Source organism: Phyllobates terribilis, unplaced genomic scaffold (assembly GCF_046119375.1).
Source record: "Phyllobates terribilis strain yellow unplaced genomic scaffold, ASM4611937v1 Scaffold_8__6_contigs__length_399053987, whole genome shotgun sequence".
NCBI classification, from domain to species: domain Eukaryota; kingdom Metazoa; phylum Chordata; class Amphibia; order Anura; family Dendrobatidae; genus Phyllobates; species Phyllobates terribilis.
This window is the reverse complement of record NW_027362768.1, coordinates 169,029,316-169,055,390: the sequence shown is the minus strand read 5'-3', so window position 1 is coordinate 169,055,390 and position 26,075 is coordinate 169,029,316.

Here is a 26,075-nt window from a genome sequence, read left to right as displayed (position 1 = left end):
GCCAATAAAGCAGCGCAGATCGCAGACACCTACGAGGCCAACCGGAGACCAGAGGTGCGGAAGCCGGTCGTCGCCAGCTGGAAAGGGGGTAAGCTATCCACCACCATCCCTGCCCCTGCCAGCCGACCCTCCGGAGGCCTGTTCCCCGTTACCAAGGCCCTGCCTGCATCTGATGCCCGCAGGTGTTATTTCTGCAACCAGACTGGTCATCTCAGTGCCACTTGCCCAGAGAAGCAGAGGAAGAACCCCCCATCCAAGGCCCCAGGGCCTAAGGCATCAGTTCTTTTGGTGGGTGGGCCGGTTGGGAGGGCCTGTGAAAACTTGCAGTCTGTCAGGGTGGGGAACACTCTCACTGTAGGCCTCAAGGACACTGGGGCCAAACGAACCCTCATCCGACCCGAACTGGTGTCCACTGAAGAACTTATTCCGGGAAAGACCCTGACTGTCACCGGGATTGGGGGCGTCCGATGACCCTTGCCCATGGCCCGGGTTTTTATTGATTGGGGTGCGGAGAGTGGGGGGAAGGAAGTGGGAGTATCCAAAAACCTACCTGCAAATGTTTTGTTGGGAACTGATTTGGGGAGGATGTTTGCTTATTATGTCCCTGACCCCCCTCCCAGATCTGATACGGTGGGTAAGGTTAATGCTAATAATGTGAATGTCAATGCTTTACATGATGATGATGATGATGTTGTATTGGAAGGTGCAGGAGAACTCAGCCATGTCACTCTGCGGGGTGATGTTGCTGAGGATCCCCTAGCAGGAGCAAAGGTCAGTGCCAAGGGTAATGGGGAGAGACACGAGGACCATGAAGCAGGTGGTGCTGTGCCAGCGACCAGTGTCACAACAGAAGGTGACCTGGCTGATAGTCGCTGTCCCATACGGAGCACTGTGCCTGAGGTAATGGAGGATGATGGAGAAGTAGTTCTCATGACCTCGCAGGCTAATGAGACGGTGTTATTCCCCGGGGAGACGGCCTATATAGCCGCTGTTACCCGCAGTCAGAGTGCCCAGAACGCAAGTAACGCCCTGCCTTCTCGACCCTCCTCGGACAGAGGAATAACAGGATCATGTATGGACCCAGAGCCGGTCCCAGAGGGTCCCAGTGAGGACATGGCCTTAACCTCACTTCTGGCTTCCTCCAGCCAGGAGTTTCAGGCAGCTCTGCACTCAGATGCTAGCCTGGAGACGTTAAGGAGCCTCGCTGAGAAACCCACCTCCGAGTCGGATAAGGAGAGGGTATTCTGGGACCAAGGGAGGTTGTACCGGGAGACAATTCCCTGTACACCCCAACAGGAGTGGCTGAGAGAAAGACAGCTGGTCGTCCCCTACCAATTCAGGGATGAGTTGTTGCGGATCGCCCATGAAATTCCACTCACTGTACACTTGGGGGTCAGCAAAACCAAGGCCCGGCTGTCTCACCACTTTTATTGGCCCAAAATGAGGACAGATGTGGTGAACTACTGTCGCTCCTGTACCACGTGTCAAAGAGTGGGAAAGTCAGGGCCGGCCCCCAAAGCCCCCCTGATCTCTTTGCCAGTGATAGAGGAGCCTTTCCAGAGGATTGCTGTGGACATTGTGGGACCACTGGCCATACCCAGCAGCTCTGGAAAACGTTTCATCCTTACCGTGGTAGACTATGCTACCCGGTATCCGGAGGCAGTAGCCCTGTCCTCAATTAGGGCGGATAAGGTGGCGGACGCCCTCTTGGCCATCTTTTCGCGAGTAGGATTTCCCAGGGAGATGCTTACCGACCAGGGGACCCAGTTCATGTCACGCTTAATGGAGGCCCTATGTAAGAAAATGCAGGTGCAGCATTTGGTATCGAGCGCGTATCACCCACAGACCAATGGTTTGTGTGAGCGATTCAACGGTACCCTCAAACAGATGTTAAAAATGCTGGTTGAGACCCAGGGTCGCGACTGGGAGCGTTACCTCCCACACCTGTTATTTTCTTACAGAGAGGTTCCACAGGCCTCAACGGGGTTCTCCCCCTTTGAGCTCCTGTATGGCAGGCGTGTCCGAGGACCCCTTGGGTTGATAAGGGAATTCTGGGAAGAAGAGCCGAGCTCCCCAGGAGTGTCCATCATGGAGTATGTCATGCGCTTCCGTGACAAGATGCAGACCTTGACGCAGTTGGTGCATGACAACATGGCGCAAGCCCAGGCTGACCAGAAGCATTGGTACGACCAGAACTCCCGAGAACGGACCTACCAGGTGGGTCAGAAGGTGTGGGTGCTGGTCCCCGTACCAAAGGACAAGCTTCAGGCGGCCTGGGAAGGCCCGTACGTCATTCACCAACAGCTCAACCCAGTCACCTACGTGATCACACTTGACCACGAGCGGGGTAGGCGGAAGGCGTTTCACGTTAATATGATGAAGGCTCATCAAGAACGTGGAACCTGCGTCCTACCGGTCTGCAACCTGCCCAAGGATGGGGAGGATGACCCCCTCTTGGACATGCTCACCCAAGCGAAGGCCAGCGGGTCCCTAGAGGATGTAGAGATAAGCGCCTTGCTATCCGCAGACCAGAGGTCTCAGCTGCGAGCAGTGCTGAAACCCTTCCAAGCAGTGTTCACCAACATGCCTGGCAGGACTGAGGCGGCGGTCCATGAAGTGGACACCGGGAATCATGCCCCACTCCGGCGGACAGCCTATCGAATCTCCGACGAGGTGCAGCATGTCATGCGCCAGGAGGTCGAGGAGATGCTGAAGTTGGGGGTGATTAAGCGGTCCAAAAGTGCGTGGGCCTCACCTGTAGTCCTGGTGCCAAAGAAGGACCGGACCACCCGGTTCTGTGTGGACTACAGGGGGCTCAACGCTATCACCGCCTCTGACGCACAACCAATGCCACGCATTGAGGAGCTGCTGGAGCGGTTAGCCAGTGCGAACTATCTCTCCATTATGGATTTGAGTCGGGGATATTGGCAGATTCCCTTGAGCCCCGGGGCCCAGGAGAAGTCCGCCTTTATCACCCCCTTCGGATTGTATGAATCCACGGTCATGCCTTTCGGCATGAAAAATGCCCCTGCCACGTTCCAGCGAATGGTCAACCACCTGCTCCAGGGACTGGAGAGGTACGCAGTGGCGTACCTGGATGACATTGCCATCTTCAGTCCCACCTGGGAGGATCACCTCGAGCATCTGCAGCAGGTGCTCGGGCGCATTCACCAGGCGGGCTTGACCATCAAGCCGGGAAAGTGCCAGATGGGCATGAACGAGGTCCACTACCTGGGGCACCGGGTAGGTGGGGGTACTCTGAAGCCAGAGCCTGGAAAGGTGGACGCTATCGTGTCCTGGCCCACCCCCAGGACCAAGAAGCAGGTGCAGTCCTTCTTGGGCACCGCAGGGTACTATAGACGCTTTGTACAAAACTATAGTGTAGCGCCTCTCTGCTCCTAGCCCGGCGTCCTCCTCCCGCTCTGCTGGCAGCGCGCGCTCCTTCCCGGCCACTGTGCTTAGGGCGCGCGCGCTCCCTCCCTCTTAAAGGGGCCGCGCGCGCCGTCCTAAGGAATCCCCGGCCAATGGCCGGAGGACTTCACCATATATAAGGCACCTCCTCCAAAATGGAGGTGCCCGAGCAGTGTTGTTGCACTGTTCACTACTCTGCTTCAGCCCTCAGGTCCCGTTGCCAGTTACCTGCCAGATTCCTGCCAGTTTGCTGTCTGATTCCTGCCTGATATTCTACTTACCTGCCTGCTAGCCTGAGGTCCGACGGTCTGCCTACCGACTCCTGTCAGTCTGTCTAAGGACCAGCTTGCCCGCTCACCTGGGAGCGCTCCTCTGCTACCTGCCTGCTAGCCTGAGGTCCGACGGTCTGCCCTCCAACTCCTGTCAGTCTGTCTATGGACCAGCTTGCCCGCTCACCTGGGAGCGCACATCAGCTACCTGCCTGCTAGCCTACCTGGAGGCTCCGCCGTCACGTGCTGTGACCTCCTGCCCGCTCACCTGGGAGCGCACACCTGTTACCTGCCTGCTAGCCTACCTGGAGGCTCCGCCGTCACGTGCTGTGACCACCTGCCATTCCAGAGACTCCTGCCCGCTCACCTGGGAGCACACACCTGTTACCTGCCTGCTAGCCTACCTGGAGGCTCCGCCGTCACGTGCTGTGACCACCTACCATTCCAGAGACTCTCGCTTGCTCACCTGGGAGCACACATCAACCATCTGCCTGCTAGCCTACCTGGAGGCTCTGCCATCACAGGTCGTACCTACCCTTTACCCAGAGACTGCCCCGGTCACTTGCCGTGACCTCCTGCCCGTTCATCCAGAGACTGCCCCGGTCACTTGCCGTGACCTCCTGCCCGTTCATCCAGAGACTGCCCCGGTCACTTGCCGTGACCTCCAGCCCGTTCACTCAGAGACTGTCCCGGTCACCTGCTGTGACTGCCTGCCCATCTTCCCTGGTCGCCACCCGCTCCCTTACAAGGACCGCCCCCTTGAATAGTAGCTCAGAGGTTCCGCCTCCCAGACCCGTTACATATAGTAGCCTTGCGAAGCCCTTGACAGATTTCACCAGGAGGAGCCTACCCCATTCAGTCAAGTGGACAGATGAATGTGAGGTGGCCTTCCGGGCTTTGAAGACTGCCCTGAGCAGCTCTCCTGTACTAAAGGCGGTCGACGGCACACGACCACTCTTAGTACAGACCGACGCCAGCGAATTTGGCCTCGGTGCTGTACTCAGCCAGGTCGACTCGGGGATCCAAGAACACACCGTGTTGTACCTAAGCTGGAAACTGCTGCCGAGGGAAGTGGCCTATTCCACCATAGAGAAGGAGTGCCTGGCCATTGTATGGGCCCTCAACCGCTTACAGCCTTACTTGTACGGGTGCCCATTCACTGTCGTGACTGACCACAACCCCCTGAGTTGGCTGCACACCATGTCCGGTGCCAACGGAAGGTTGTTATGCTGGAGCCTCACCCTCCAGCAGTACGACTTTACCGTTCAACACCGCAAAGGCAGCGAGCATGGCAATGCCGATGGGTTGTCCCGGCGAGGGGAGCCTCCAGACATACGCTTGGAGGAGTCCCAGAAGGTTCTACCTCCATAAAAGGGGGAGGTGTCAGGCAAAAGGTATTTTTGCTTGAGTTTTAAAAAACGAGAGATGTCTCAAAGAAAAAGAAACACCCCCAACCCCTATCCGTTTGTAGAGAGTACATAGAACTCACTTTTGCTTTCCCCCAACCCAGGAATCTTTATGAACCGCCATAAAACCTCAGTCCAGGGCAAGCACTGGTACAAACCGGAAAGTCCCTCCAAAAACCCCCATTGTTTATTTGTACAATCGTTTAATGTCAATTTGAATAACGCACAGGTCTGTCAGAAACACCGGGACCACATTTTTGGAACGCTCACCTTTTTCCCATTACAATAGCATAACTTGCATAACTGAGGAATGACCGGGAACTGAGATAATGGATTCTGAGCTTCTGAGCGTTATAGAGGTTTCATATTTAATATCAATCTTCATGAATATTGGTGACGGCCAACATGATGTCTCCATCTTGGATGTGGGACCCCCCCACACCAAGATATGAAATCTGAAGGTTTCTATGTTCTATGCAGCTGGGTGGTTTCACAAAACCGAGCCCCGTGTGAGGTAGACAATATGGGTGGTTCCTAATAATTTGGCCCTGTTACTAAAAAGCAAATCGGCCATTTTCAAGTCATTCCACCCAGGGACGTCAGACGCATGCACTACACGCTGCGTGGAGGAATCAAATCTAATTCCCGGGGAGCCGTCCCCCCCACAGAATCTGAGACCATCACCTTGTGAAGCAGGTTTTGCTATTACTTATCCCTTTCATTTTAATAACTGTTTATGCATATAGGTAAATTGTCTCCTTTATAATATCTTGTATATATTTTGTAAACACTGCCCCCCTTTTGGGAGTAAATCATTAATTATTTACCTGTTTCGTCCTTCTTGTCCTATGTCGAGCAAACACGTTTCTCACCCACTAATTCACGTTACCTAACAGGTACCCGATCCACCTGTTAAGCGATCGGTGGTGGCAGTATACCAGTATTTATGTGATATTGTGGTTTGAGGGTGGCTGGTCGGAGGTATATATACGTTCCTGGAAGGAACTGGAGGTATATATACGTCCTGTCACATCACGTGCCGCAATAGTCGACATAAATTAGAGCAGCTGCACCCGTGCTTATCCTCGGTCAATACCGTGTTTGACCAGCAGGATAAGGGGGCGCCAGAGAGCTGCAAGGTCTGACCCAAAAGTGGGTGTTGTTTTCCTGACAAAACTCAAAGAACAGTCCCATCAAATACCCAAGATGGTGCAACATTACACAGCCTCACCCTTCCACTGGCCCGCCTGGGATAGAACAGCTGTGACTTTGGGACTTCCAGGACCAACTACCTGAACAAGTGTGCCCCCGCTTCAGGCAGGCCCCCACAGAGAGAAGGTAGTGGCAAGCTTAGGAAGTTAGCAGTCCACTGAGGTAAAAGGCCAGGAGTCTAGAGTCCCATCCTGGCCTCTCCGAGAGTTTCCATTGGGTCAGATGACCAGCTGGTCCCAATCTGGCATCTTTGATTATCTCCACGGGTTCCAGGCGACCGCAGTGTCCCACCTGGCAATCCCAAACAATATATCCATGGGGCCAGGTGACTTCATCGTCCCAACCTGGTCTCCCCAAATGTATGCATGGTCTCTCTGATGGTCAATGGAGCAGATCCATATCTATCCAGTCAAGGCCGGTACCCTTAGGCCGGAATAATGTAGAATCTAAATCTGTGTCTCTTTGGGTAAAGCCATACTACCAAGCTGATGCTGTGAAGAGAGTCTGATCTTTGTTTCTCCTTGTAAAGTCTCTTTCAATCTCTGTTTCAAGTCCCACTGCTATAGGCGCACATGTCCTTTTAAAGTAACATAGTTACATAGTAACATAGTTTTTAAGGTTGAAGGAAGACTAAGTCCATCTAGTTCAACCCATAGCCTAACTTGTTGATCCAGAGGAAGGCAAAAAAAAAACATGTGGCAAACACTAAGCTCCACATTGGGGAAAAAAATTCCTTCCCAACTCCATACGACAATCAGACTAGTTCCCTGGATCAACGCCCTATCAAGGTATCTAGTATTTATAACCGGTAATATTATACTTTTCAAGAAAAGGCATCCATGTCCTTCTTAAATTTTAATAGTGAATCACTCATTACAACATCATGCCGCAGAGAGCTCCATAGTCTCACTGCTCTTACAGTAAAGAATCCCCGTTTGTGATTATGATTAAACCTTCTTTCCTCCAGACGTAGAAGATGCCCCCTTGTCCCCGTCTCAGGCCTCAGAGTAAAAAGATCAGTAGAAAGGTCTTTGTACTGTCCCCTCATATACTTGTACATAGTAATAAGATCACCCCTAAGCCTTCTTTTTTCCACAGCAAATAACCCCAAGTGTAATAACCTGTCTTGGCATTGCAGACCCCCCAGTCCTCTAATAACCTTGGTCGCTCTTCTCTGCACCCGCTCTAGTTCGGCTATGTCTTTCTTATACACCGGAGACCAGAACTGTACACAGTATTCTAAGTGTGGTCGCACTAATAACTTGTATAGAGGTAAAATTATGTTCTCCTCATGAGCATCTATGCCTTTTTTAATACATCCCATTATTTTATTTGCCTTTGCAGCAGCTGACTGACACATGCCACTAAACGTGAGCTTGTCGTCCACCAATACACCCAGGTCTTTTTCAGTTACAGTTTTGCCCAGTGTTTTACAATTAAGCATATAATTATACATTTTATTTCCTCTGCCCAAGTGCATTACCTTACATTTGCTAAAAGGATACAACTTATTTGCAAGAAACAGACTTGATAAACGAGGAGGAGGTGTTGCATTGTATGTTAGAAAAGCGTATATCTGCACAGAGATTGAAGCTTCAGAGACTGGGAGTTCTGTGGAAACTGTTTGGGTAAGAATACAAGGAGAGAACAACGGAAAGGACACCATTGTAGGCATTTACTACAGGCCACCTGGGCAAGCTGAAGATATGGATGAACTCTTTATGTATCAAATGACCAAGTTCTCCAAAAAATATGACGTAGTGGTCATGGGAGATTTCAACTATCCAGACATTTGTTGGGAATCTCTCTCAAGTAAAACTAACAGGTCAAGCAAATTCTTATCCTCTCTTGCTGACAACTTTATCTTCCAAAAGGTAGTTGAGAAAACAAGGGGATCTGCTACTTTGGATCTAATCCTTATAAACAGGGAGGAAATGGTTGAGGAGGTAAAGGTGGCTGGGACCCTAGGAGGCAGCGATCATGCTATTATAGAATTTTGGATAACTAGAGGAGGAAGACATGTGAAGACTCAAACTTCAAGGTTAGATTTTAGAAAGGCAGATTTTAAGAGACTCAGAAAGAGAATAGGAGGGATCCAATGGCTGGATGTCCTTAAGGACAAAAATGTCCAGGAAGGATGGGAAATTTTTAAAAATGAGATTCTCAAAGCACAATCGTTAACAATCCCGAAAAGTAGGAAGAATGGGAAGCATTTAAGGAAACCAGGATGGATGAACACAGAACTTAAACACATGCTAAAAAGAAAGAAAGAAATGTTTATTAAATGGAAAGAGGGAGGCATATCTAAAGAAGATTATAATGCAGTCTGCAGATCCTGCAGGGCACGTATCAGGTTAGCTAAAGCTGACAATGAATTAAGGCTTGCAAGAGATGTCAAAAGCAATAAAAAAGGATTTTGGGGGTATGTCAAAAGTAAAAGAAAAGTCAAAGATGCTATAGGATTTTTACAGGATGAAAATGGAGAAATGGTAAGACAGGATGTTGAGAAGGCCGAACTTTTTAATTCCTATTTTGCATCTGTTTTCTCTCAGAAAGAAAATGTAACATCAACTGATCTTCACTGTCCTTTTAAAGGAATAGAGGAATCCAAGTTATGTGTAAACAGAAAGATTGTGAGGGAATATTTAGCTAACATAAATGAGTTCAAGTCTCCAGGTCCAGATGAATTACACCCCAGAGTACTGAAGGAGATCGTAGAAGAAATTTTAGAACCACTCTCCATAATCTTTGAAAATTCTTGGAGAACAGGAGAAGTCCCAGAAGACTGGAGAAGAGCAAATGTTGTTCCTATCTTCAAAAAGGGGAAGAAGGTGGACCCAGGGAACTATAGGCTGGTGAATCTGTCTTCTATACCAGGAAAGATCTTTGAACAAATTATTAAACAACATGTATGTAAGTACATGGATAAGAATGAAGTGATTAACCAGAGTCAGCATGGGTTTGTAACTAACAAGTCATGTCAGACTAACTTAATTTCCTTCTATGACAGAATCACTGACTGGGTGGATCAGGGAAATGCTGTAGATATAGTATATCTTGACTTCAGCAAAGCATTTGACAAAGTATCTCACACCATCCTTATTGAAAAAATGACCAAGTATGCAATGGACCAGGCAACTGTTAGGTGGATTCATAACTGGCTTAGTGATCGGACTCAAAGGGTGGTTGTAAATGGCTTCACATCCAGCTGGATGAATGTCTCAAGTGGGGTACCACAGGGCTCCGTCCTGGGACCTGTATTGTTCAACATCTTTATCAATGATTTAGATGAAGGAATTGAGGGTAAACTGATTAAATTTGCTGATGACACAAAGCTAGGAGGGATAGCTAATACTAGAGAAGAGAGAGAGAGGATTCAAAAAGACCTAAATAAACTGGAGCAGTGGGCAGCAACCAACAGAATGGTTTTTAACAGGGAAAAATGCAAAGTACTACATCTGGGCAATAAAAATGAAAAAAAGCATATACAGAATGGGAGGAATAGAGCTAAGCAACAGTACATGTGAAAAAGACTTAGGTATACTAATAGATCATAGACTGAACATGAGTCAACAGTGTGATGCAGCAGCAAAAACGGCAAATACAATTCTGGGATGTATTAACAGAAGCATACAGTCTAGATCACGTGAAGTCATTATCGGTCTTTACTCCTCTTTGGTCAGACCTCATCTGGAATACTGTGTACAGTTTTGGGCACCACATTTTAAAAAAGACATAGACAAACTGGAGCAAGTTCAGAGAAGAGCGACCAGAATGGTGACTGGTCTGCAAACCATGTCCTATGAGGAACGGTTGCAGGATTTGGGAATGTTTAGCTTGCAAAAAAGAAGACTGAGAGGAGACTTAATAGCTGTCTACAAATATGTCAAGGGCTGTCACATTGTAGAAGGATCATCTTTATTCTCATTTGCACAAGGAAAGACTAGAAGCAATGGGATGAAACTAAATGGGAGGAGACACAGATTAGATATTAGAAAAAACTTTTTGACAGTTAGGGTGATTAATGAGTGGAACAGGCTGCCACGAGAGGTGGTGAGTTCCCCTTCAATGGACGTCTTCAAACAGAGGCTGGACAGACATCTGTCCGAGATGATCTAGTGAATCCTGCTTTGAGCATTTGAGCAGGGGGTTGGACCAGATGACCCAGGAGGTCCCTTCCAACTCTACCATTCTATGATTCTATGATTCTATGATTCTATGATTTATCCCCATTAAAGCTCATTTGCCATTTATCAGCCCAAACTTCTAGTTTACATAGATCCTCCTGTAATATAAAATTGTCCTCCTCTGTATTGATTACCCTGCAGAGTTTAGTGTCATCTGCAAATATTGAAATATTACTCTGTATGCCCTCTACAAGGTCATTAATAAATATGTTAAAAAGAAGGGGGCCCAATACCGATCCCTGTGGTACCCCACTGTTAACTGAGACCCAGTCTGAGTGTTTTCCATTAATAACCACCCTTTGTTTCCTATCACTGAGCCAATTCTTAACCCACATACATATATTTTCCCCTATCCCCATTGTTCTCATTTTATGTATCAACCTTTTGTGTGGAACCGTATCAAAATCTTTTGAAAAGTCCATATACACAACATCCGCTGCATTTCCTTCGTCCAGTCCAGAACTTGCCTCCTCATAAAAACTGATCAGATTAGTTTGACAGGAACGGTCCCTCGTAAACCCATGTTGATATTGGGTCATGAGATTATTCTTCTTCAGATACTCTAGTATAGCATCTCTTAGGAAACCCTCCAGGATTTTACCCACAGTAGAGGTTAAGCTTACTGACCTATAATTTCCAAGTTCGGTTTTTGTCCCCTTTTTGAATATTGGCACCACATTTGCTATACGCCAGTCCTGTGGTACAGACCCTGTTATTATGGAATCTTTAAAGATTAAAAATAATGGTCTATCTATGACGTTACTTAATTCCTGCAGTACTCGCGGGTGTATCCCATCCGGGCCCGGGGATTTGTCAACTTTAGTGATTTTTAGACGCCGCCGTACTTCCTGCTGGGTTAAGCAAGTGACATTTACTGGAGAATTTTTGTTATCACTAATCATGTTTTCTGTCATGCGATTTTCTTGTGTAAATACGGTTGAAAAAAAATCATTTAGCATATTGGCTTTTTCCTCATCCTCATCCACCATTTCACCCAGACTATTTTTAAGGGGGCCAACACTATCATTTTTTAGTTTTTTACTATTTATGTAGTTAAAGAATATTTTGGGGTTATTTTTACTTTCTCTGGCAATGATTCTCTCTGCCTCAATCTTTGCTGCCTTGATTTGGTTTTTACAGAATTTATTTAATTTTCTGTATTTATTTAATGCCTCATCACTACATACTTGCTTTAGTTCTCTAAATGCTTTCTTTTTGTCACTTATTGCGCCCCTTACAGCTCTATTTAGCCGTAGTGGTTTCCTCCTATTTCTAGCATGTTTATTCCCAAGGGGTATATATTGTGCACAGGTCCTATTCAGGATGTTAATAAAAGTCTCCCATTTGCTTTGTGTAGCTTTATGTCTCAGGATATCGTCCCAGTTTATTGCACTAAGATCATCTCTTAACCGTTGGAAATTTGCCTTCCTGAAGTTTAGTGTCCTTGTAACCCCTCTACTACACATCTTATTAAAGGTTACATGAAAACGTATTATTTTGTGATCACTATTACCCAAGTGACTCCCAACTCGTATATTTGATATGCTGTCTGGCCTATTGGTTAATATTAGGTCTAGCAGTGCCCCCCTTCTTGTTGGGTCCTGAACCAGTTGTGAAAGGTAATTGTCTCTCATAGTAGTCAAAAACCTATTTCCTTTGCTTGAACTACATGTTTCTGTCCCCCAATGTATTTCAGGGTAGTTGAAGTCCCCCATAATAATGACTTCTCCTTGAGTCGCTGCTTCATCTATTTGCTTTACGAGGATATTCTCCGCTACTTCCATTATTTTTGGAGACTTATAACAAACCCCTATCAGTAATTTATTATTTTTTCCCCCTCCCATTATCTCCACTCACAGGGACTCTACATTTTCATTAGATTCACATATATCCTCCCGCAAGACAGGTTTTAAGGATGATTTTACATATAAACACCCCCCCCCCTTGCTTGTTTGTACGGTCATTTCTGAACAGACTATAGCCCTGTAAATTAACTGCCCAGTCATGGCTCTCGTCCAGCCACGTCTCAGATATCCCTACCATGTCATAATTATTTTCCAACAAAATTAATTCTAATTCCTCCATTTTGTTGGTGAGGCTTCTGGCATTAGTGTACATGCATTTTATGTATCTCTCTGTACCTCTATTCCTTCTTACTTTATTGACTGTTCTAACCCCACCCCCAATTTCTTTATTTGTGCCCAGGTCACTATCTGCACTATCTTCCCCACCTATAAAATGAATACCCTCCCCCCCAATCCCTAGTTTAAACACTCCTCCAACCTTCTAGCCATTTTCTCCCCCAGAAAGTAGTTGCATTTGTCCTTGCAAGTACACATTCACAGGTAATGGGTTAGGGTCATTGCTCACAGCGCTAAGCTATCATTGTTTGAGCTGATCTATTTACATAGTTGGTATAGCAGGGGGCTCTTGTAAATAAACAGCATTGTTTCAGAATCAAAGAGGAGACAACAATCAGGGTTATACAAATACTGGTCTGTTCTTCTTAACCAGGCACATAAATACACATACATTTACAAGTCAACACAAAGATAATAGTGTATTTCTCTTGGATTAACAAATCTAAACATTGGGCTTATTAAAATTATAGACTGTATTGTCACATTTCAACAGTGTCCAAGAGATTTGAAAATCTTTCTGGAGGTCGGGAGGCAGGGGCATAACGATCGCGGTCGCAGAGAGTGCATCCGTGACCAGACCCATGCAGGAGGAGGGTCCACTGATACCAACGTCCGAAGATGCACATTCAGCTAAAATGTATTGCGGCACAGAGACCCGCCAGCTCCCTGTACTGCTATACACACCGCTGGCCAATCAGAGGCTGGCAGGTGACGTCAATGTGCAAGTCACTGGCGGCACATGGCAGTGACGTCAATGCGCCGCCTGTTCCTTGCATGCTGAAGTCAGTTGTCGGCTTATGCGCGGCCTATGGAAGAGGATTCCGCACGCCGTGGGAGCAGGGAAAGGTGAGTAGAATCATTTATTTATTTATTTGTTGGAGAAGAGCCGCAGAACAGGGACATATATTACTGGAATGGGCCCAAGATGGGGAGCATTATACCAGGAAAAGGCCCATGATGAGGGACATTATACCTGGAAGGGGACCAGGATGGGGGACATTATTACAGGCAGGGGCCAGGATGGGGGACATTATTGCAAGAAGGGGCCAGGAAGGAGAACATTATTACAGGAAGGGGCCAGGATGGGGGACATTATTACAGGAAGGGGTGCAGGATGGGGAAAATTATTACAGGAAGCTGTGCAGGATGAGGGACATTATTACAGGAAGGGGCGAAGGATGGGGGACATTATTACAAGAAGGGGCGCAGGATGGGGGACATTATTACAAGCAGGGGATTAGGATGGGGAACATTATTACAGGAAGGGGCCAAAATGGAGGACATTATTACAGGAAGGGGCCAGGATGGAGGACGTTATTACAGGAATTGGCCAGAATGAAGGACATTATTACAGGAAAGGGCACAGGATGGGGGATATTATTACAGGAAGGGGCGCAGGATGGGGGATATTATTACAATAAAGTTGCACAGGATGAGGGACATCATTACATGAGATGGCGAACATGTACACAGGATCTGAAACATTACCATGGCCCATTCATATGCTGAACATGCAGGGAGGGCCTAGGTACAATTTTTGCACTGGGGCCCATTGGACTGGGAGGTCTTACTTTTTCTGGATCACCTGAGAAAGTTAGCACATACAGTTATCTCCCAGTCATAACCCATCTTTCCCAGGTCTGAAAAAAAAAAAGTTTGCCATCTGGATACAACCGCCAGCTGTGGAGAGCAGTTATTGTGGACTTATTGGTTTAGGAGTCATTAATCGCCCAAGTGGCAGACAAAGGCCAAAGATTATTCTAGACGCGTACTCAGGCATGGTGGGACTGCCGGTTCTGCTCCACTTGCCATGGACATTTTTTTATGCGGCTTTTTTTGTCTTTTTCCTTTTTTTTTTGGAATTGCTGCAAAACATTTAGAAATCAAAAACCCCAAAGAGGTGAAGTCTGCAGAAGACATTGAACTCCGTCAGCTGAGCGTGGAGGCTAAACTTGAAAAGCCCCCTGAGGTTGGAGGAGCAGCAGGCCGGGGATCGTATGGAGCCCAGAAGACAGAATCCTGATTGTGCACTTTCTTTCAAGCCTGATTTTGCTTTCTGAAGGCTCTCGCTCGGAGGAGGCCTCATTACAGGGGTGAGAGGTCGCTGAGAGGTTATTACACTTTGATATTTTGTTTTTCTCTTCTGCGGGTTTCAGATTGGCTCTGGAGCTCGCAGTGTACGGGCGTCCTATGTAGAATAAGCTGGACCATGGTGGGCCTCGGTGATGGTGCCGACAGGTCAAGAAAGGTCATGGGCCAAGTGTCCGACACGTTGTAAAGATCAGAGTAGGAAAACACCCTCCATGTCAGCGGGAGGTGGCGCAACCTAACCTGGGCGGCCCCCCCGCCACTTGCTGAGAGGTCCTCTATATGACAAGCTGGTAAAATGCATAGAAGGTTCACGTCTGGGTCACGGGTCAAAGTCATTACATATTGATTTGAAGAACATATGACAACCCGGCATTTGGCTTAAAGTTTCATGGTAACCTAAGGGACTATCAATACCTTAGAGGGGCTTTCCATTTTTTAGAATCCCATTAGATTAGGAAAATAAGGAGATCACAGGGCATCCTGCTACCAGGACGTCCAGCGATCAACTGGAGCAGAACTGGAGAGAAAGTGTTTAAACTGCCCGCAGCTCCCCCGCAGGGGAACAGAAGTATTACATCATAGACAATGAAAATAATGTGCCGGATCATCCAGAGGGAGATGTTTCAGCAAATTGGTGGAGACTTTAAAATCTACCCCTTTATATGACTTATTATGGGAATATGTAAAAAAAAACACAAAAAACCTGAATCATTACAGATGTTAGTGGGTGTCTTAAAGGAATATTTCAATCTCAGTAAGTGATGGCACATGGCTAAGATATGCTATCACTTACTGATCACTGGGGGTTTGAGCTCCTCCCCACTAATCCTGAAGTCTCCAGGTCGCCCTGTCATCCATCTGCACGCAATAATCCCCAGGCTGGTACAAAGGGGCAAATCTTAAACTGAATTTGGCTAATCTTGCCATACATTTGTATTTTTTAGCCACTCCAGTTTTGATGCTGTCCAGTCCCCCACCAGTGATTGTCTGCAGTGGTCACATTTCTCTGTGTCAGGATGTCATTGCTACAGCAGAAAGTATAGACTGGCGGAGCACCGGGTGGACCGGTGAGGTTAGTATTAGTTCTTTAGGGAAAAAATGTTTACTTTTCAAATAATCACTTTAAAAGTTTATTCCTAAAATATCAAGCTAAGGATAGGGATAGCTTACTGATCATCTGCGGTCCGACTCCCACGTAAACCGAGATCTGGTCGCTGTGCTTGGCTTGCTCCAGCAATCCCATTGTCAATGAATGGAACAGAATTTGAGAGGTGCCAGTCCCCGGGTTCCAGAGACTCAATTTTGGGGATAGCAGGGGGGTCCCAGATGTGCGTTCCCCGCGATCATAAAGGTATCCCCTATTGATCAGGTGCTGATAGCAGTTTGTGGGGTCAAAAAAGACTTTAGAGGTTTTCCCTATAAGGTTTCCATTCATTTCAATTAAAGAGACCGATAATACGTAAAATAAAACCTCGTTGCTGTGTAATATAACATTTTTGTCCCTATAGAAAGTTTTGTGCCAAAAGCGGAAAAAAAAAAAAAAGAAGAAAATATCTGTGCAATGCTCGGCAGGCGGCGGGATTATAAGAACAGCTTCTGGTTTCCACCATCTTCTAATCTAACATATATAAACGTGCAGTAAATCATGTTAGCGAGCGGCACCATGAAAAATAACCTTCTCGTGCCAATGTGCCAGGAAAACATTTATAATAATGGCCCGAAAGTGAACATTTCCACCTCATTCCAGGATTTATTATTTCGGAGGAAAGAAATATTACCTGCATTTATTTATGAAGGATAATTTTAACTGTCGCGCTCAATGTGCAAGTCATTAAATCCCGAGCACCTGCACCACAAGGGGTTAACCTGCGCCTGCACCCTCCCGGGAGGCGACGCTCCACACTGGGGCTCCATGTTTCCATGTATTTGTGATATAGCAATGTATACATTTCATTTCCAAGAATCGGCTCCACGTGAGGTCATGTGTTTTACTGATGAAATATCTTTGTGATATTCAGGTCTCATATAATCATCTTCTGCCAAACTGGAGCCCGGTGGTCGAACCCTTGAGTTTTTAATCATCGTCCAAGTCCCTTAATTCCTATTATGTTGATAATAAATAAAAAGTTCAATAACTTTCTAATATACTTTGTGTTTCAATTTCTCAAGTTTCTCACCAAGTGTGAGATCTCTGCTTGCTGTCAGTGAAGGAGAACGAATTACCGGAAACCAGGTACATATAGTCCTGTGCCCAACTGAGAAGCGGTATAATGTTCTGGCCAAAGCCTATGGGCATTTATATGGCGGGAGATTTTTCTACTGTACGTGCTGAAAGTGCCGCACGCGTGGTGTTAATTTGGTCCAACATGAACGCAGCTTTGGATGTGACTGGAGTATAAAATGAAATGTAATTGAAGATCTGTGCAAAATGAGTCAAGCAGATTTACATCTAGGAACTAAGTTGCGTGATTTTTTTTTTAAAGCTAACTGCAGCCTGCAGTGTAAAGAATGGAGGATTTCAACTTTATTGTCTTGGTAAATGTCATGGATATTTTTTTATATATTACTATTTACTACTATAAATAATCCTAGGACGTCTATGAGTAGCCTAGTGCATCTATATATAGGTAATTATATTTCTAAATGTTTTTCTGTATTTCTCCACCGCAACGTATATTTTTGATAACTATAGAATGGATTAGGGATACTGAAACACCAGTACCAACATAGAGGCCCAGTCCTGACAGTTTACATATTCATTTCTGTCTTGTGTCCCTGCATACTGAGGTATCTTATTTTATGAATTGTTTTTTAATGTATTTCAATAAAGTACTTTGATTTTACTATACAGAGTGGTCACTTGGTATATCCAACCAGTAAGCTCTAGTGATTAGGGTATATCTGCCTTTAATGTTGGACGAACTTGGCGGGATTGTACAATACTGCCAGTCATCAGATTGTTAATACCGCACAACCACCTGACAGGAAAACCTTCAGAAAGAAGGAAATTCAACATGCCCAATCTGTCAGGTGAGCTCCCCCTGTGGCACCTAACAGGTGTTGGCAATAACTAAATCACACTTGCAGCCAGTTAACATGGATTAAAGTTGACTCATCCTCTGTCCTGTGTCCTTGTGTGAACCACATTGAGCATGGAGAAAAGAAAGAAGACAAAAGAACTGTCTGAGGACTTGAGAAACCAAATTGTGAGGAAGCATGAGCAATCTCAAGGCTACAAGTCCATCTCCAAAGACCTGAATGTTCCTGTGTCTTCCGTGCGCAGTGTCATCAAGAAGTGTAAAGCCCATGGCACTGTGGCTAACCTCCCTAGATGTGGACGGAAAAGAAAAATTGATGAGAGATTTCAACGCAAGATTGTGCGGATGGTGGATAAAGAACCTCGACTAACATCCAAACAAGTTCAAGCTGCCCTGCAGTCAGAGGGTACAACAGTGTCAACCCGTACTATCCGTCAGCGTCTGAATGAAAAGGGACTGTATGGTAGGATACCCAGGAAGACTCCACTTCTTACCCCGAGACATAAAAAAGCCAGGCTGGAGTTTGCCAAAACTTACCTGAGAAAGTCTAAAACGTTTTGGAAGAATGTTCTCTGGTCAGATGAGACAAAAGTAGATGGGAAAAAGCATCAACATAGAGTGTACAGGAAAAAAAAGAGGCATTCAAAGAAAAGAACACGGTCCCTACAGTCAAACATGGCGGAGGTTCCCTGATGTTTTGGGGTTGCTTTGCTGCCTCTGGCGCTGGACTGCTTGACCGTGTGCATGGCATTATGAAGTCTGAAGACTACCAACAAATTTTGCAGCATAATGTAGGGCCCAATGTGAGAAAGCTGGGTCTCCCTCAGAGGTCATGGGTCTTCCAGCAGGACAATGACCCAAAACACACTTCCAAAAGCACTATAAAATGGTTTGAGAGAAAGCACTGGAGACTTCTAAGGTGGCCAGCAATGAGTCCAGACCTGAATCCCATAGAACACCCGTGGAGAGATCTCAAAATGGCAGTTTGGAGAAGGCACCCTTCAAATATCAGGGACCTGGAGCAGTTTGCCAAAGAAGAATGGTCTACAATTCCAGCAGAGCATTGTAAGAAACTCATTGATGGTTACCGGAAGCGGTTGTTCGCAGTTATTTTGGCTAAAGGTTGTGCAACCAAGTATTAGGCTGAGGGTGCCAATACTTTTGTCCGGCCCATTTTTGGAGTTTTGTGTGAAATGATCAATGATTTGATTTTTGCTTCATTCTCTTTGGTGTTTTTTCCTTGCAAGCAAATTAAATGAAGAGAATAATACCAAAGAATTTGTGATTGCAATCATTTTCAGGAAGAAACTGAGTATTATCTGACAGAATTGCAGGGGGGCCAATACTTTTGGCCACCACTGTGTGTATATATATATATACACAGTGAGCACACCCTAGTGGTGGCTATATGAATATACAGGTGCATCTCACTAAATTAGAATATCATCGAAAAGGTAATTTATTTCAGTTCTTCAATACAAAAAGTCAAACTCCCATATTATATAGAGTCATTACAAACAGAGGGATCTATTTCAAGTGTTTATTTCTGTTAATGTTGATGATTATGGCTTACAGCCAATGAAAACACAAAAGTCATTATCTCAGTAAATTAAGTTAACAAAAAATACTTGCAAAGGCTTCCTAAGCTTTTAAAAAGGTTTTTTAGTCTGTTTCAGTAGGCTCCACAATCATGGGGAAGACTGCTGACTTGACAAATGTCCAGAAGGCAGTTATTGACACACTAAGTAAATGCTAACTAAATTTTGCATTTCATTTAGAAATCAAGGTCCCAGAGTCTGGAGGAAGAGTGGAGAGGCCACAATCCAAGCTGCTGGAGGTCTAGTGAGAAGTTTCCACAATCAGTGATGGTTTGGGGGCCATGTCATCTGCTGGTGGAGGTCCATTGTGTTTTATCAAGACCAAAGTCAGTGCAGCCGTCTACCAGGACATTTTAGAGCACTTCATGCTTCCCTCTGCCGACAAGCTTTTTGGAGATGGAAATGTCATTCTCCAGCAGGACTTGGCCCCTGTCCACACGGCCAAAAGTACCAATACCTGGTTTACACACAACAGTATCACTGTGCTTGATTGGCAGCAAACTTGCCTGACCTTAACCCCATAGAGAATCTATTATAGAGAATCTATGGGGTATTGTCAAGAGGAAGATGAGAGACCCCAGACCCAACAATGCAGACGAGCTGAAGGCTGCTATCAAAGCCACCTGGGCTCCATAACACCTCAGCAGCCACAGGCTGATCGCCTCCATGCCACATTGCCGCATTGATGCAGTAATTGATGCAAAATGAGCCCGACCAAGTACTGAGAGCATTTACTGAACATACATTTCAGATTTTAAAAACATTTTTCAAGCTGTTGTTATAAAGTATTCTAATTTACTGAGATAATGACTTTTGTGTTCTCATTGGCTGTAAGCCATAATCATCAACATTAACAGAAATAAACACTTGAAATAGATCACTCTGTTTGTAATGACTCTATATACTGTAATATAGGAATTTGACTTTTTGTATTGAAGAACTGAAATAAATTACCTTTTTGATGATATTCTAATTTAGTGAGATCCACATGTAGGTAGTGAGCTCCCCCTAGTGGTGATTGTATAAATCTGTATGTAGTGAGCTCCCCCTAGTGGTGTCTGTATAAATCTGCATGCAGTGAGCTCCCCCTAGCAGTGGCTGTATAAATCTGCATGTAGTGAGCTCCCCCTAGTGGTGGCTGTATAAATCTGTTTGTTGTGAGCTCCCCCAAGTGGTAACTGTATAAATATGTATGTAATGAGCTCCCCCTAGCAGTGGCTGTATAAATCTGCATGTAGTGAGCTCCCCCTAGTGGTGGCTGTATAAATCTGTTTGTTGTGAGCTCCCCCAAGTGGTAACTGTATAAATATGTATGTAATGAGCTCCCCCTAGCAGTGGCTGTATAAATCTGCATGTAGTGAGCTCCCCCTAGTGGTGGATGTATAAATCTGTTTGTTGTGAGCTCCCCCAAATGGTAACTGTATAAATATGTATGTAGTGAGCACCCCTAGTGGTGGCTGTATAAATCTGTATGTAGTGAGCTCCCATTAGTGGTGGATGTATAAAGCTGTATGTCGTGAGCTCTCCTTAGTGGTGGCAATATAAATCTGTATGTAATGAGCTCCCCCTAGTGGTGGCAGTATAAATCTGCATGTAGTGAGCTCTCACTAGTGGTGGCAGTATAAATCTGCATGTAGTGAGCTCCCCCTAGTGGTGGCTGTATAAATCTGTATGTAGTGAGCTCCCCCTAGTGGTGGCTGTATAAATCTGTAAGTAGTGAGCTCCCCCTAGTGGTGGCTGTATAAATCTGCATGTAGTGAGCTCCCCCTAGTGGTGGCTGTATAAATCTGTAAGTAGTGAGCTCCCCCTAGTGGTGACTGTATAAATCTGTATGTAGTGAGCTCCCCCTAGTGGTGGATGTATAAATCTGCATGTAGTGAGCTCCCTCTAGTGGTGGCTGTGTAAATCTGTATGTAGTGAGCTCCCCCTAGTGGTGGCTGTATAAATCTGTATGTAGTGAGCTCCCCCTAGTGTTGGGTTTAAAAATCTTTATGTAGCGAGCTCCCCCTAATGGTGACTGTATAAATTTGTATGTGGTGAGTTCTTCCTAGTGGTGACTGTATAAATCTGTATGATGTAATGAGCTCCCCCTAGTGGCGGCAGTATAAAGCTGTATGTAGTGAGCTCCCCCTAGTGGTGGCTGTATAAATCTGTATGTGGTGAGCTCCCCCTAGTGGTGGCTTTAAAAATCTGTATGTAGTGAGCTCCCATTAGTGGTGGATGTATAAAGCTGTATGTCGTGAGCTTTCCCTAGTGGTGGCAATATAAATCTGCATGTAGTGAGCTCCCCCTAGTGGTGGCTGTATAAATCTGTATGTAGTGAGCTCCCCCTAGTGGTTGCTGTATAAATCTGTATGTAGTGAGCTCCCTCTAGTGGTGGCTGTATAAATCTGTATGTAGTGAGCTCCCCCTAGTGGTGGCTGTATAAATCTGTATGTAGTGAGCTCCCCCTAGTGTTGGGTTTAAAAATCTTTATGTAGCGAGCTCCCCCTAATGGTGACTGTATAAATTTGTATGTGGTGAGTTCTTCCTAGTGGTGACTGTATAAATCTGTAAGATGTAATGAGCTCCCCCTAGTGGCGGCAGTATAAAGCTGTATGTAGTGAGCTCTCCCTAGTGGTGGCAGTATAAATCTGCATGTAGTGAGCTCCCCCTAGTGGTGGCTGTATAAATCTGTATGTGGTGAGTTCTTCCTAGTGGTGACTGTATAAATCTGTATGTAGTGAGCTCCCCCTAGTGGTGGCTTTAAAAATCTGTATGTAGTGAGCTCCCATTAGTGGTGGATGTATAAAGCTGTATGTCGTGAGCTCTCCCTAGTGGTGGCAATATAAATCTGCATGTAGTGAGCTCCCCCTAGTGGTGGCTGTATAAATCTGTATGTAGTGAGCTCCCCCTAGTGTTGGCTGTATAAATCTGTATGTAGTGAGCTCCCCCTAGTGGTGGCTGTATAAATCAGTATGTAGTAAGCTCCCCCTAGTGTTGGCTTTAAAAATCTGTATGTAGTGAGCTCCCCCTAATGGTGACTGTATAAATTTGTATGTGGTGAGTTCTTCCTAGTGGTGACTGTATAAATTTGTATGATGTAATGAGCTCCCCCTAGTGGTGGCAGTATAAAGCTGTATGTAGTGAGCTCCCCCTAGTGGTGGCAGTATAAATCTGTATGTAGTGAGCTCCCACTAGTGATGGCTGTATAAATCTGCATGTAGTGAGCTCCCTCTAGTGGTGGCTGTATAAATCTGCATGTAGTGAGCTCCCTCTAGTGGTGGCTGTATAAATCTGCATGTAGTGAGCTCCCTCTAGTGGTGGCTGTATAAATCTGTAAGTAGTGAGCTCCCACTAGTGGTGGCTGTATAAATCTGCATGTAGTGAGCTCCCTCTAGTGGTGGCTGTATAAATCTGTATGTAGTGAGCTCCCCCTAGTGGTGGCTGTATAAATCTGTAAGTATTGAGCTCCCACTAGTGGTGGCTGTATAAATCTGCATGTAGTGAGCTCCCTCTAGTGGTGGCTGTATAAATCTGCATGTAGTGAGCTCCCCCTAGTGGTGGCTGTATAAATCTGTAAGTAGTGAGCTCCCACTAGTGGTGGCTGTATAAATCTGCATGTAGTGAGCTCCCTCTAGTGGTGGCTGTATAAATCTGTATGTAGTGAGCTCCCCCTTGTGGCTGTATAAATCTGCATGTAGTGAGCTCCCTCTAGTGGTGGCTGTATAAATCTGCATGTAGTGAGCTCCCTCTAGTGGTGGCTGTATAAATCTGCATGTAGTGAGCTCCCTCTAGTGGTGGCTGTATAAATCTGTAAGTAGTGAGCTCCCACTAGTGGTGGCTGTATAAATCTGCATGTAGTGAGCTCCCTCTAGTGGTGGCTGTATAAATCTGTATGTAGTGAGCTCCCCCTAGTGGTGGCTGTATAAATCTGTAAGTAGTGAGCTCCCACTAGTGGTGGCTGTATAAATCTGCATGTAGTGAGCTCCCTCTAGTGGTGGCTGTATAAATCTGCATGTAGTGAGCTCCCCCTAGTGGTGGCTGTATAAATCTGTAAGTAGTGAGCTCCCACTAGTGGTGGCTGTATAAATCTGCATGTAGTGAGCTCCCTCTAGTGGTGGCTGTATAAATCTGTATGTAGTGAGCTCCCCCTTGTGGTGGCTGTATAAATCTGTATGTAGTAAGCTCCCCCTAGTGTTGGGTTTAAAAATCTTTATGTAGTGAGCTCCCCCTAATAGTGACTGTATAAATTTGTATGTGGTGAGTTCTTCCTAGTGGTGACTTTATAAATCTGTATGATGTAATGAGCTCCCCCTAGTGGTGGTAGTATAAAGCTGTATGTAGTGAGCTCTCCCTAGTGGTGGCTGTATACATCTGCATGTAGTGAGCTCCCCCTAGTGGTGACTGTATAAATCTGTATGTAGTGAGCTCCCCCTAGTGGTGACTGTATAAATCTGTATGTATTGAGCTCCCCCTAGTGGTGACTGTATAAATCTGTATGTAGTGAGCTCCCCCTAGTGGTGGCTGTATAAATCTGTATGTAGTGAGCTCCCCCTAGTGCTGGCTGTATAAATCTGTATGTAGTGAGCTGAGACTATTGATGGTTGCGGGGAAAAAGAGTTAAATGATAAAATTCTATATCAGTACAGGAGATTTGGAGATCTGTATCAGAGGAATGGTACTGCGACCCCAAAATAGCTTAAAAAATGAATCAGTGTAGAATATTGGAACTAAAATGACATGAGGTCCCTGCACTGTGAAACCTTTAACTGTTACCAGCTGTGTTGACCCTTTAAATCAAATCACTTTTCTGTCCTTGTAATTATAGAATCCATAATCTAATTATCTCCCGCTGGACCTTGCCGATCCTGTTACAATGATAACCCTATTATCCAGTAGGGGCCAGAGACCGCTATCAGCCCCCGCTATCTGATACATTGTAAACCTTCACAAATTACTTGTGTCCATAGAATATCCGACAAATGTAACAGATTGTGACTGAGACGAGCTGCTGACAACTGCAGCTAAATGTCCTGTATTCCCCGATAACGATCTGGATAATCTGCCTATACATAAACTCGGGGGGCCGAGGGTCTCAGATTCTCAGCCAGAATTTACAGCACGATGGAGGATGTATTTAATGAACGCACCCAACTTCATGAGAATGTTAAAGTAGGATCCCGATGTCAAGGAGTAGAATTGTATCAAAAACAAAGATGCAAGAATTTTCTTTTTTATTCCAGCTTGAAGCTGAACGCAGAATCCTCAGCAGAGAGCGGTGCATTTATGGCACATCATCCTTTGGCCAGTGGACTACCTGGAGATATGCCACCGATGCACTACATCTCGCTACGATCACCTCCATCCAGTGGCATAGAGGCAAAGGGTGCAACTGCTATGGGTTCGTACCATTTGCTATTTACTTTCCCACCACTTGGTGGAGCTGACTGCAAACCAATGCTGTCTAAATTTGAATACAATGAGCTCCCTCTAGTGGTGGCTGCAGGCGGACCCTATTTTATTTATGGAACTCTAAGCCTGTGCAGGGCATTTGGATCTCTCTCTCTCAGAAAAACACTAATCAAAGAAATCAAATTATCATCAATGATCTCTGTTGCATTAGAGGCTCACATAGTTGTTCATATCCATTTTCACTGATTTACCCTGCAGCGCCTCTCTATTAAGTCTCAACTATGATCAGTCATTTTATCTGAACTGCATTGTTTAATAGGAGTCTGGTTAGTTTGAAATCAATCTCATGTTCCATCAGTAGGCTGCTGTAAATGGTCCAAAAAGTTGCAAAAAGTCACCAGAAAAGTTGTACATAAGCTTTAATAAATTCCCCCGAGACCTCACATTGATAAGTCCACTTCCATGCTTTTCCAGGTTCTGATAAAACTTCCGGCTCTATACGTAATTTAACCATTTCATGGGATGCCTGGATGGAACGAAGATCTACAGTCAGTGGTTTTCCTGTTCTGTGATTGACATGATAAACTCTGCTCCCAAAACCTCAAACGAAACCACAAATCTCGGCCGCCATCAATTACTGTGGAGAGTAATAGGGAGATAAGGAAGCCGATGTGCAGCCGCTCAGCTTCTGTGGTTCCACATCTGATGAGTAGAGACCTGGAGCTGACCATCTAATCCAAATGGCAACAATGTAACTCTGCAGCAAAACTTTCCAGCAGTCACTTATGTGTTGTCAGTCATCACCCTGCTCCCCACCAAAGGACCCCCACTAATAAAGCAGCAGACAACTCTTTCTATAAGCTCAGCTACTGCTGTGCCTCTCCTCTATGCTTTACACTGCAGCTCTGCTTGTTCACATTGTTCGCAGGGACTGTGAGTGCAGAATGTGGGGGTGGGGTATCTGTAGAGTGGCTTTAGCATATGCATTATTGCCATTGGTATTGTCAGGTTGTCGGGCAGGACGGTGTCAGCGCCATTCTGCACACAGCGGTTTAATTATGTGACGGACCCCACAGTCAGCCATTCCTCAATATTTCCCATTGTGAACATTTGGTGCTGGTTGTGTCCTTGCAATGAATGAATATTTTGGTTTCTGGGCATTTTCAGGACAAATCAGAGAAACAATGTAATAAAACGCATTTCATTGTCTGCTGTAGAGAGAAAGCAGCTGGAGGAGAGACCACCGGGAATCTCGCTGTCTGCCCGGCCTGGCAGGGACACACGGTGCGTCCACCTACATTGCTCCACTTGGGGTTCATGTTCCTGAC